This window comes from Camellia sinensis, chromosome 4 (genome assembly GCF_055761805.1).
Source record: "Camellia sinensis isolate YWXY chromosome 4, ASM5576180v1, whole genome shotgun sequence".
NCBI classification, from domain to species: domain Eukaryota; kingdom Viridiplantae; phylum Streptophyta; class Magnoliopsida; order Ericales; family Theaceae; genus Camellia; species Camellia sinensis.
In genome coordinates this window covers 12,976,617-12,988,595 of record NC_138964.1, presented here as the reverse complement: position 1 = coordinate 12,988,595, position 11,979 = coordinate 12,976,617, and the positions used below count along the sequence as shown (strand labels likewise).

The 11,979-nt window shown below is 36.7% G+C and overlaps 1 pseudogene; it reads left to right on the top strand.

Annotated features, from left to right (window-relative positions):
• The first annotated feature begins 10,724 nt into the window (after positions 1-10,724).
• LOC114258154 (receptor-like protein 44 pseudogene) lies at positions 10,725-11,311 on the top strand (annotated as a pseudogene).
• Positions 11,312-11,979: the final 668 nt, after the last annotated feature.

Here is an 11,979-nt window from a genome sequence, read left to right as displayed (position 1 = left end):
TGGAAGATCACTAGTTTACAGGGCCATTTCGCAGGGATACTGGTGGCCCTACATGCAGGCAGACTCGGAGAAATATGTGAAGAAGTGCGAGAAATGCCAGAAATTCGCACACCAAATACATCAACCAGCTAGAGAACTCCTACCATTGACTAGCCCATGGCGTTTCGCAATGTGGGGCTTAGACATAGTAGGACCACTTCCAACGGCACCCGGAAACAGGAAGTTCTTTCTCGCAGCAACAGACTACTTCACAAAGTGGGTGGAAGCAGAAGCATTGGCATCAATCAAAGAAAAAGATGTGAAGAAGTTCGTTTGGCAAAATATCATCACTCGGTTTGGCATACCAAAAGCCCTAATCTCAGACAACGGCACTCAGTTCGACGGCAGAATCTTCAGAGGCTTTTGTGAAGAGTACAAGATAGAGTTCTATAACTCTACGCCGGCATATCCCCAAGCAAATGGTCAGGCAGAAGCATCAAACAAGGTAGTATTGGATGGACTGAAGAAACGGTTAGAAAAGGCCAAAGGCAAGTGGGCGGAGGAACTCCCTCATGTTTTATGGGCTTATCGTACTACACCACGACGATCAACTGGAGAAACACCATTCTCCTTAGCTTATGGCATGGAAGCAGTGATCCCACTGGAAGTTGGTCTCCCCACAATTCAAAGCGAAAATTTTGATCCTGACTTGAATAGCGAAGCCATAACTTTAGAACTCAACCTTGCAGAGGAAAGAAGAGAAAGAGCACTAGTTCACATCGCCTCGTATCAACAAGAGTTATCCAGGAAATACAATAAAACAGTTCATCCAAGACAATTCAAGATCGGAGATTAGGTACTGCGCAAAGTGATGGGAAACACCTTGATACCAGGAGATGGCAAGTTAGGGCCAAATTGGGAAGGTCCTTACAAAGTGGTTGGGTTAGCAGGCAAAGGGGTATACCACTTAGAAGACGAGGACAGCAAGACAATTCCCAGGCCATGGAATACTGCCAATCTCAAATTATTTTATTTTTAGTTTTTACGAGTATGTGTAATTTTCCTTTCTCTCAATAAAACAAATTCAATTCGTTTCAGCATAGTTATTTCTTGTATGAGATTGTATTAGTAAGTTAGGGAAAAACTAACTTAGAGGTTGGCTGGATTAAACCAACACCCCTCCTAAGCCCAGGATAAGGATCCAGGCTGCAAGACGTTTTGGTCGGAATAACCAAACGCTTTATTCTAAGTTGGCTGGAAAAACTAACTTAGAGGTTGGCTGGATTAAACCAACACCCCTCCTAAGCCCAGGATAAGGATCCAGGCTGCAGGACGTTTGATCAGAATAACCAAACAATCTATTTTAAGTTGGCTGGATTAAACCAACACCCCTCCTAAGCCCAGGATAAGGATCCAGGCTGCAGGACGTTTGATCGGAATAACCAAACAATCTATTCTAAGTTGGCTGGATTAAACCAACACCCCTCCTAAGCCCAGGATACGGATCCAGGCTGCAGGACGTTTGGTCGGAATAACCAAACAATCTATTCTAAGTTGGCTGGAAAAACTAACTTAGAGGTTGGCTGGATTAAACCAACACCCCTCCTAAGCTCAGGATACGGATCCAGGCTGCAGGACGTTTGGTCGAAATAACCAAACAATCTATTCTAAGTTGGCTGAAAAAACCAACTTAGAGGTTGGCTGGATTAAACCAACTCTTGTTACTCTTCAGCCGAATTAAGTTTTAGGCTGAAGAGTGGTTGGCTGGAATAAACCAACTCTTGTTACTCTTCAGCCGAAGTAAGTTTAAAGCTGAAGAGTGGTTGGCCGGATTAAACCAACTCTTAGTACTGTTTAGCCGAAATAAGTCCATCGGGTAAAGAGTGGTTGGCTAGAATGCTCAGTCAGATTACTCAGCTGAGACCAGATTAAAGTATCTCGGCCACAATACTATTAGAAAGCAAGCTTAAACAGGAATTTAAACCGAGATAACAGCTAGAAGTGAAAAGAGAATGGAAAAGCCATTGCAAGTACAAACATACAGATAAACCGAAATAAGAGTTCAAAACAAAAAGAAATTTTTCATTCATCAGAAAGATTACATGGGAGGGGCTCCTAGCCCGGTTACAAGTCAAAGCAAACAAAAGAAAAAGAAAAATTACAGAATCAGTTGAAAAGATTCTCCAGATCGGCGTCAATATCAACAGGAACACCGGTGTCAGAGGTTAAAACAGTTTCAGTTTGAAGCCCGGTCTCTAACGGAAGCACGGTCTCGGTTGTGAAGTCTTCCGCCGATAGCTCCAACTGAGCTGATTGATCATTTGTTTGCTCGTTGACAGCCGGAGTAACAGTTTGTTTGTTTTCTTCATCTTCATCATCCAAATCTTGCAAAAATTGTTCTTGGACAGAAGCAGCATATTCCGCTAGTGAGGCCGGAATAAAGTACTGCGGAGCATTGTAGACCTCGGTTTCGGGCCCACAGCCGAGCTGTTCCATAGCACTCCTCCAGCCACACTTAAAGAATAAGTCCTTCGCCCCCTCACACTGTGGAATGTGGAGGCCCTCCGCCTCTTTGAAACCTTTGGCGTTGGCATCATCGACCTTCTTCTTCAGATCGGCTATTTCGGCGTCTTTTTTGCCTTCAAGTTTGGCCAACTCGCGCAAGTATTTGTCTTTCACCGTTACTGCAATTTTTTGTTTTTCTGCTTCAGTCGAGCTAACAAGTCCGGTCAAGCAACCGTTCTCGGACTGTAGCTCGGCTATCTGCTTCTTGGCTTGCTCAAGTTCGGCTGTTTTTGCCTCGGCATCTGCCATGGCCTACCTGGTAGTCTTGCGGAGCTCCAGCACTTTCTTATGTGCAATGTTGTTCTTCAGAATGGCCTGCAAAAGAGTAGTGACTCTCTTTAGCCGGACTGACAGTTGGGAAAAGTTAGACAAAGAAAAGGGAGAGCCACTTACTAGGATCATTGATTTTGTTGATGACCGGATGGCCTTCAGCTCGGTGTTTAGTTGTTTGTTGTGGTGCTCCATGTCTTTTGGAAGGCAAACACTCTTGGCTAGATTGAAAGCCATCAAGTGATCCTTCTTAGCAACAACCGAGTCAGTTTCCTGAATATCTCGATTTTGAAAGGTAAGACTTGGAGCCCATTTGGAGGAGTCAGCTCGGTCAGAATACTCCGGTTGAGGGCTTGGTTGAGGGCTGGGCGGAAAAATGGTCTCATCCTCGTCAACAAGTCGTTGCTCAGTTTGGCTAGTCCGGGTACGCTTGTTCGCCTAAGATGAAGATGGCTGCTGGGATGGAAGGGCTACCACGGTCTCAGTCGTTTGGCTTGGTGGCGGTACTTCGGGTCTGTTGGTCTCGGTCAAGAGGGCCCTGACTCTGTTTCTCTTGGCCATTTCTTCTTCAGCGGTCAGTGGGATTAGTTTGATTTCTGGCAAGGTTGGGTCCGGTTCTGGGGCCTCCTCTAGCAGAAAGTCGGTCACTCTCGCTTTTCTCGCTTTTCGACGGCCGCTGTATCTATAGGTCGGCTCGAACTTTAGCAGCTTGGCCCAACTATGTTCTGGATACCGTAGTGCGGCGCGCAAGGTCGCTAGATCGGGGTAGCTGTATAGAGAATGGAGGTGGGCAGAATCTGCGAAAGACGACAACTGTTAGTTCGGCTGAAAAATTGAAAAACCGAAATATAGTAAAGCACGCAAGAAAACCGAAGTAAATATACCGGGTTCTCCTTTTTTCCAGTTTATACGTCGACCAGGAATCTGGGCTTGATGATCCTCAAAGTTCCCAGACACCCAGAAAAAATCGTCATCGTTTAAATCTTTATCCGGTGTATATTTTATTATCTTCTCTCGGCGACGGCGTATTCTTAAATAGTAGACCCACCCATCTTCTTTTGAACCAATGGAATATTGGTGAAAGATTTCGGCCAGACCGAGGTTGAGACTGGCTTGGCGATTTAGTTCGGTTATTCCCATTATTATACGGTATGAATTGGTGGATAGTTGGGTTGGGCATAGTCTGGTTTGCCTAAAAAACTCACAAATTAAGGGTTGGACTGGAAATCGTAGTCCGGTTTCAATTATGGACAAGAGTGTGAAGGGGACAAAGCCTTCATTCCCCAAGGGTATGGCATCTTTTTCGGCTAAGATCAGGTGGACGTCATCGGGTATATTGTAATCCTTTCGGAATTCGGCTAGACCGCCCGGAGTATTTACTAAAAATCTATACTTCCCCATTTATTTTATAAGTATAAATAAATTAGTTTGGTACAAAAATTGTGCTCAGTAGCTTGGTTGAACGCGCAGAAGAGTGCCTGGGCGACCTAAGTCTGCAAAGTGAAGAACAAAGGTGTTAAGCACAGATCATTGGGTTGTGCTACAAATTAAAAGCAAGGTAAAAAAGTCCTACTTCGGCTTTGAGGGATGTTACAGGCTCTATCTCAGTATTCTACAAGGTGATGGGTAGCTCAGTTTGAGCAGGGTTTTTATTAGCTCGGCCTTGGCAAGCGTCTCGATATATCGGTTATGGAAACGATTTTGTTAGACCGGTTGATCGTCTAGGGGCAGCTTTCAGAGTTCGGTCTAAAAAACTAAGAAAGCTGGTTTAGCCCCGAAGGCCTAAGATCGGTTGGAATTCAGGTATCTCAGTATGCTAAGTGAAAATTTAGTTCGGTTTGTTACCTCGGCTAAGGTTTTTCAAGAAGTGGTTTGACTTCTTCAAAGCTACTGGTGTAAACATGAAGTGTTAGTCCGGTTGTAAGCTAACTAGACTTTTACCTAGTTTAAACAGTATCCTAGTTCGGTTGCATCATGATTTTGGATCAAAAACCAGTTTTCTACAGGATATTTCATATACTCATGTGTTCTATGGTGAAGTTTTTTCCATAAAAGTACAGAGCAAAGCAAAATGGAAAAATACGTTTTGCAAAAACACAGAAAACAAAACACAGAAAGCAAACTACGAAAACAAAGCAAAGGTACAGTGCTTACCTAATGAAGAGGCAAGAGTTGGAGGGAGACTAACAGTTATGATGAACACGAGCTCAGAAGATTGAAGAAGGAGTAGAGGCACAGAGAGGGAAAAATTGCAAAGAGTGTCAAAATGAAGAAGCAATGGAGGCTCAGATAAGGAAAAGTTGCAAAATATGGCAAAATGAAGAGGCTCGTTTTAGGTAAAGGAAAAAGGACGGGACTGTTTAAATTTCACGAAGTACGAAGACGGCGTGACAGCCGTCCTCAGTCAATCAGAGCGTGCCACGTGTCCTGGGAAAGAGAAACGATTCAGTTGCTGTGATTGAAGAGACGTTTTTGACCGGACAAGCAGAGCCCGGTGTGAAATTGGCTCGGCTGGAAGGATTAAGAGTTTTAGCTCGGCTGGAAAAGCTAAACTGTTTTTAGCTCGGCTGGAAAGGCTTAAAAACTTCAGCTCGGCTGATAGACAGGTAATCCCTATCATGCTGCGCAGATGGAATTAAAGGGCAATTGAGAGGGTAATTTTTGTAAAAATTGGGCCGAGGTAGGAGATGGTCATTATGGCCCACAATACGAAGGGCTGAGTAAAAAGGCCGTAAAATTACTCCGGCCCAAGAGAGGTACAAAATTACTCTGGCCCGAGATAAATGTAATGTTACTCCGGTTCGGAAGCGACTTGGAGTTAGGCCGGTCTCAGTGTTAGTCCGGTCATGGCGTATTGTGGTTAGAACGGTCAGAACTTTGCTACTCGGTAGCTTGGTCTAAACACACCATGGTTCGTACATGAGAGAACCGAGATAAGGTGTAGTGAAAGGAAGAACCGAACTAAGGATAGTTCGGCCTACTCTGTGGCTCAGCATAGCGATGATTACTTTGGTCATGTTGGAGTTCGGCCATGGTAAAAACCATCTCACTTGGTTTAAGCAGTGAGGGGGGTGTTGAAGGATAAGCATTATCTTTCAAGAGTATGAATCCTAGGAGGACTCTGCATGGAGGAGTAGAAGTCCTACTAGGATTGTGCCATACGAAACCTATAAAAGCTCACAAACATCACCTTTGGAGAGGTAACGCACAACTTTGCTTTCTGAATACACAGAACTTTTGTCTATTTGTCAAGGTTACTGACTTAGGCATCGGAGAGGTTTCCGGCACACACCCGCCGGCTAGCTCACGTTTGTGTTTTCAGGTAATAAAGCGACGACGTACAGAGGAGCGCAGACTTGATCAATAGGATTATACGAGAAGATAATAATATCTATGTTGAGATTTTATGTTTATATATTAAGCATTGGAAGTGTTGATTGGAAACAAGATGACATAACTGGAAATTGATAAATCCTTATTATGTTCATTATTTCGGGGCGTGATGGTAATAGCCAACAATAATGATATGTGATGGATAATGACTAAAAAGAGTAGGAGATTGGGGAAATTTTATTTTCGTACATTTATTTATTTCTGTGTACATACTTAATGAAAGATAATTTTGATGACAATTATACCTTAAAGCAAAATGATCATAATGGATATCAAAATATACCCTTAATATTAAATCAAAATTTTCTCTATACACATCTTTTAAAAACAAAAAATCTCAGTACATATCTTTTGATTAAAAAAATTAAACGCTAATTTCTCTGTTGTTTCTCACTTCCTCCCGTGTTTCTCACTTACTCTATTGTCCATTGACAACTTCAAATAAGAATATGCCCAGTTACAACAAATACAACGATGAAAAGGCGAGTTTTTTTATGCAAACAATTCCTTTTTTTTTTTTTTTGTTTCACGATTTTCATTTGGCAAACCAGAGCCAAAAATTTTATTTTTGTCAAAATTCAAGTTTCGAATGCAACAATTAAATTTGGAAATCAAGTTCCAAAAAATTTTTGGAAATAAAAAGCCAAATAATACTTTTATATTCGGAAAACCAGTGCCGAATGCACAAAATCAAAAATCTTCTAAGAAAAAATAAATGTTTTATGAAAAATAACATATAACGAAATGGGATAAAAAGGTTTCAGAATGGTAGAGAGATACTCACCTTCAACAATGCAATGTAGGTCTTCAATGTAGTTCTCAATGGAGGGTCTTTACTATGTCTTCAATGTGGATGGAACCAAAAATGGATTCGAAAATGGATTTGGAATTTTGAACATGTATGTGGATGGAGGGTTTAGGTGGTGTATGTACAAGGACATGAGTTAGGTGTATAATTGGAACATCTGATGTATGGATTGAGAATAATAACATATAATCATATTAATAAGTATATATACTGAGAACTGATGCGCACAAAAATAAATAGGTGTGGAAATAAAATTTTCTAAGAGATTGAGATAAAATAAATTCTTTTTAGTTAAAAAACAAACAAACAAACAAAATAGACACTAAATTATTCTTATTTGTAATTATCTTAAGTAAACATAAATATAAAATTATAAAATATGAAAATTACCACACCAACCCAATTGTATCTAAAAGTACATAACCAATGAAATTTTTTCCAGTGGTAACAAACAATGCACTTTCTCTGGCTATATGTTATAAGTGTACATAAATAAAATACAGAATGTTAATGTGTATATTAAATGCATTATATAATTGAAATTCATCTTAAATTATATAAATCATAATTAAAATAAACTTTAGTTATATAATATATTTTTTATATTTTAATTCTGTCCACTTGGCAATATTCCTAATGTTTGTTATTGTGTGTATGCTTTAAAAGCCCACAAATGCTACAAGACACTTATTTTCCTTGATTTCCTCAACCATTTTCTTGAGCATTCCACAGCTGCCCCATATTGGGTGAATTTGACAACTGCTAGTGATGTTATTAATTTTAAAATGTATTAAAAAAACAATTAAGGGTACATTGTGCTGTCTGTCCTTCTAGTTTTGGGCGAAATTTTATTTGAAATTTTTAATTTAATTTAAGCAGTTGGAATTTTACATTTTTAATTTTGTTATAATATGATCTTTCACTTGTCATAAGAATTTTGAACAGAAAAATATCACATGTAAAACTAACATAACCAAAGTAAAATTTAAAATAAATTATAGAGACCACTGATGTAATAATTAAATTACACTAATAGTTTTTATAGATTCTTTTGAATTCTATTTTGATCACTTTAATTTTTGATGTCATCGTTTTCCATTTAAAATGTTAACATATTGCATAACGGAAGTATTGCATGTAAGAATTTTTCTTAAATATGGCTTAATATGGCTTATGCATGATTATACTAGATTCATCTCATTAAGTAAGATACATGTACATCAATTAGATGGTGACTAATCATTGATGAATACACCTATATATACATAATGTATAGAAGACTAATGGAGATAATATCAATGCATTGAATATGATAGATTCATTAATATAGAAGATGCATTATGTATCATAAATGTATAAGATACATTAATCTATTTAATGAAATTCATTGAATAAATGGATTCTTTGATGGAAAGCCTCCGTTTGGGAAGTGGGTTGGCTTTTTGGCTTTTTGACTTTTTTAGCTATTTTAGCCTGGGCTAAAAAGCTTGGTTTGGAAAGGACTTTTTGACTTTTTGGCTTTTTTGACTTTTTTTGTGAGAGAAGAGTGTAATAATTATGGGTTGGATGTGATATTTTGTTTGTTATGGCTAAAATAGCCTATTTTGTCTTTTGTGGCTAAAATACCTCGAAACTAACTTGCCAAACAGACCCTTAGTGTAAGGTCCCAAACCACACTCTCCATCACAAAACTCAAGTTGTTACCACAATAAGACTCACATCGCCTAGAGAAAGATAAGTGGTTTGAAAATCTTAAACAAGTAAAGAATTTAAAGATCAATGTCTTTCATTCAAGGTTTCTCTTTCTTACAAGATGATTTCATACTATCATGGATCAAGGTATGTATTCACTTATTTTGTATAGTAGAAATTCATATAGTTTTCATATATAGAATTAAATCCTTAATGGTTTTTAATTTATGTTCTGTAAATTTTTCTATCACTGCATTACAACAAAATTAAAAGTATAAGTTGTTCAGATTAAAATTGCGAGAACTAAAGTGATATTTCACTTAAATTAATAATTTTATGTATAATTCACCTAATGGAAAGTGAATTTTTTTATGTCTATTTTATGTCTCAAAAAGAGAAAAATAAAGCTTAAATAAAAAAAATTACAATTTGATAAATTAAGAAATAATTAATTAAAACAATAGCAGTTGGTGTATAATCCTTTGCATATATTATTTTAATAAGATCATTAAAATGGTTAGGTTGTACCTGTGGTGTAACTAAAATCAACTAATGCCTGCTTGCTTGGAAATTAGTTTTCGTTTGCATTTGGTCACAAAATTCAAACATAAAATAAAGATGATGCATGATACAATTATTATATTATATATAATTAAAAGATGGATGAAAAGATGACGTTGTAGTAGTTGGTGTATAATCCTTTTCATATATTATTTTAATATTAATATTATATTTACATAGGAGCTCAATCAGTCAACAGTTGCATTGGTGGAGATATATAATAACCATTATTATAATTAAGGTAAATTATACTCATCTCTCCTAAAATTTCCCACAATTACAGGGATCTTTTATATAGTCTTAATAATTACAGAAATTATTTTTACTTTTGAAACTATTATTAAGATTCCCCCACTATTAATCTTCTATTAATTTATTTAACATAATATGATGACATTATGCTAACGCCATGTACTATGAGTAAAAAATTTTAAAATTATCCTTATATATTTAAATAGTAAATTTCACTCAACTCTCCTCACGTTTTACAAAAACATTAATAAAAATCCATACATTACTTTAATAATGTTAAACAAAATTATTAAATTTTATATAATATTTAAAAAAATTCTAAATTGTTAAGACAAGCATATATATAATAGAATAACCAAACATTACCTTATCTAAAAAAAAAAATTCATCATCATTAAACCTTATACTAGATTAAATACAATCATTTTTTTGAAAATTACGAAACAAGTATAAAAGATGTTTTATTTTTTAAAAGACCACCAATTTTAGAAATAATTATTTTGAGAAATTAGAGTTTGAATAAAAATTTAAAAATGCATATAGGTATTTGATTTTTTTTTCATATGAAAATACATACATGGGGAAATTATCCCTCTCTTTCCATTTTCTTTACTTTATTTCTTTCTATTTATTTTTTCATATTGTCACTGCAGAAAATAGTAACACCATATAATTTATTATTATTATTATTCGTTCACTTCTCTATGTTTTTTTCTCAATTTTTTTCATCATTTTTTCTCTTTCATCAATGTTTGCTAACATCACCCAATACCATAGCAATTTACGAAATATAAATTTTTCTTTTGTTTTGTAAACATATTTGTGTATTAATTTTTTTTAAGAAAAATAAACATAATAGCATTTCATATTTATAATAAAAAAAAAAGAGAAAATTAGTCTAAGGTCCCTATCCAATTTTTAGTAATGGAAAAGATCCACAATATTATTTTTTAATGTCTAAGGTCCCTAAACCCACACCTATATATCATATCAGAGAAATTTGACTCTCTTTATTTATGATCTTCATTCTATCAAACCTCATTTCTCTCTCTACCTTCTCTATTTCATCTCTCTCTCTCTCTCTCTCTCTCTCTCTCTCTCTCTCTCTCTCTCTCTCATCATTCAACCTGTCTGCTGTCTTCTTTCCCCATTTCTTTACCTCCAAGCAAATTCTCCAATCCCACACAATCTGATTCTCTTGTAACCTCCTCTTCTCCAATTCCTGGTCAACCTCACCATCCTAAACCTCTCCTCCAACCTCCTTTCCGCCCAAATCCCACTCCAAATCGCCTTCTGCGCCTACCTCAACGTCATCGATCTCAGCAATAATCTTTTCACGGGTTCGATTTCACAGCAACTGGGGCTTCTGGTGCTATTATCGATTTTCGATGTGTTGAATAGCCGGTTGGCGAGTCCGAGTCCGATGGCCCTGGGGAACCGGACTGGGAATTTGGTGAGGTTCAATACCAGCTCGTATGTGGGGAATAAGGATCTATATGGGTACCCATTGCCGCCATTGAAGGGTAAAGGCCTTTCAATTATGGCGATTGTGGGAATCGGATTGGGAAGTAGGTTGTTGAGCTTGGTGCTCAGTTTTAGTACTGTGTGTATATGGTTGAGAGTTTCTGAGCAGAATATAACTGTTGAAGAAGGTAAAATTAGTCAGTTCATGCCTGATTATTGAGCTCATCTCAAAAACTAATTAATGCTTTCAACAAAAATGAATTTAAGGTAGACAGGTATATATGATTGATAATGGGTTTTTATTTTTCCACATTGCTATAATTTTTTGTTTTTTGGGGGCAAATTTTACTAATTTCTGCAAGTTTTTTTCTTTTCTTTTCTTTTCTTTTCTTGGAATTTTGTAGTCTTTGTTAACAACCACTTTCTTCTTCTTCTTCTTTTTTTTGGTGTGGCTCTTTTGTGCTTTGTTCACAATTTTTACTGGTTCAACAATTAACAATGAATAGATGATTAAACCAATTCAGAAGTTGAAATGTAAGATTCTGGTGAAATTGTTTGAACTATTTTGCTCCTCTGTTTCTCTGTATATAAATAGTGCACTATCTTTGTGTGTGTCTCTCTCTCTTTAATGGGAAAATTATTTTGCTCCTCGGATACATGGAATCTTTCTTTGTGATTTGTGAGAAGTTGCAACCTGGACAGTCATCAAGCTGTGGATCTCAAGGTTGTGTCATTAGAATCCATATTTTAGTCCATGAATTACAGAGTGTAGATTGAAATTAATATGTATTGATCTTTAGATTGAAATGTTCAATTTTTTCTGAATTGAAATTTTCTCTGAGTATTCAAATTTCTCTGGATTGAAATTTTCTCTGGGTGTTCATTCAATTTTCTCTGTATTGAAATTTGGAATCCATGTTTTAGTTCATATTTTAGTCCATGAATTACAGAGTGTAGATTAAATTAATAGGTACTGGATCGCTGGATTATATCAC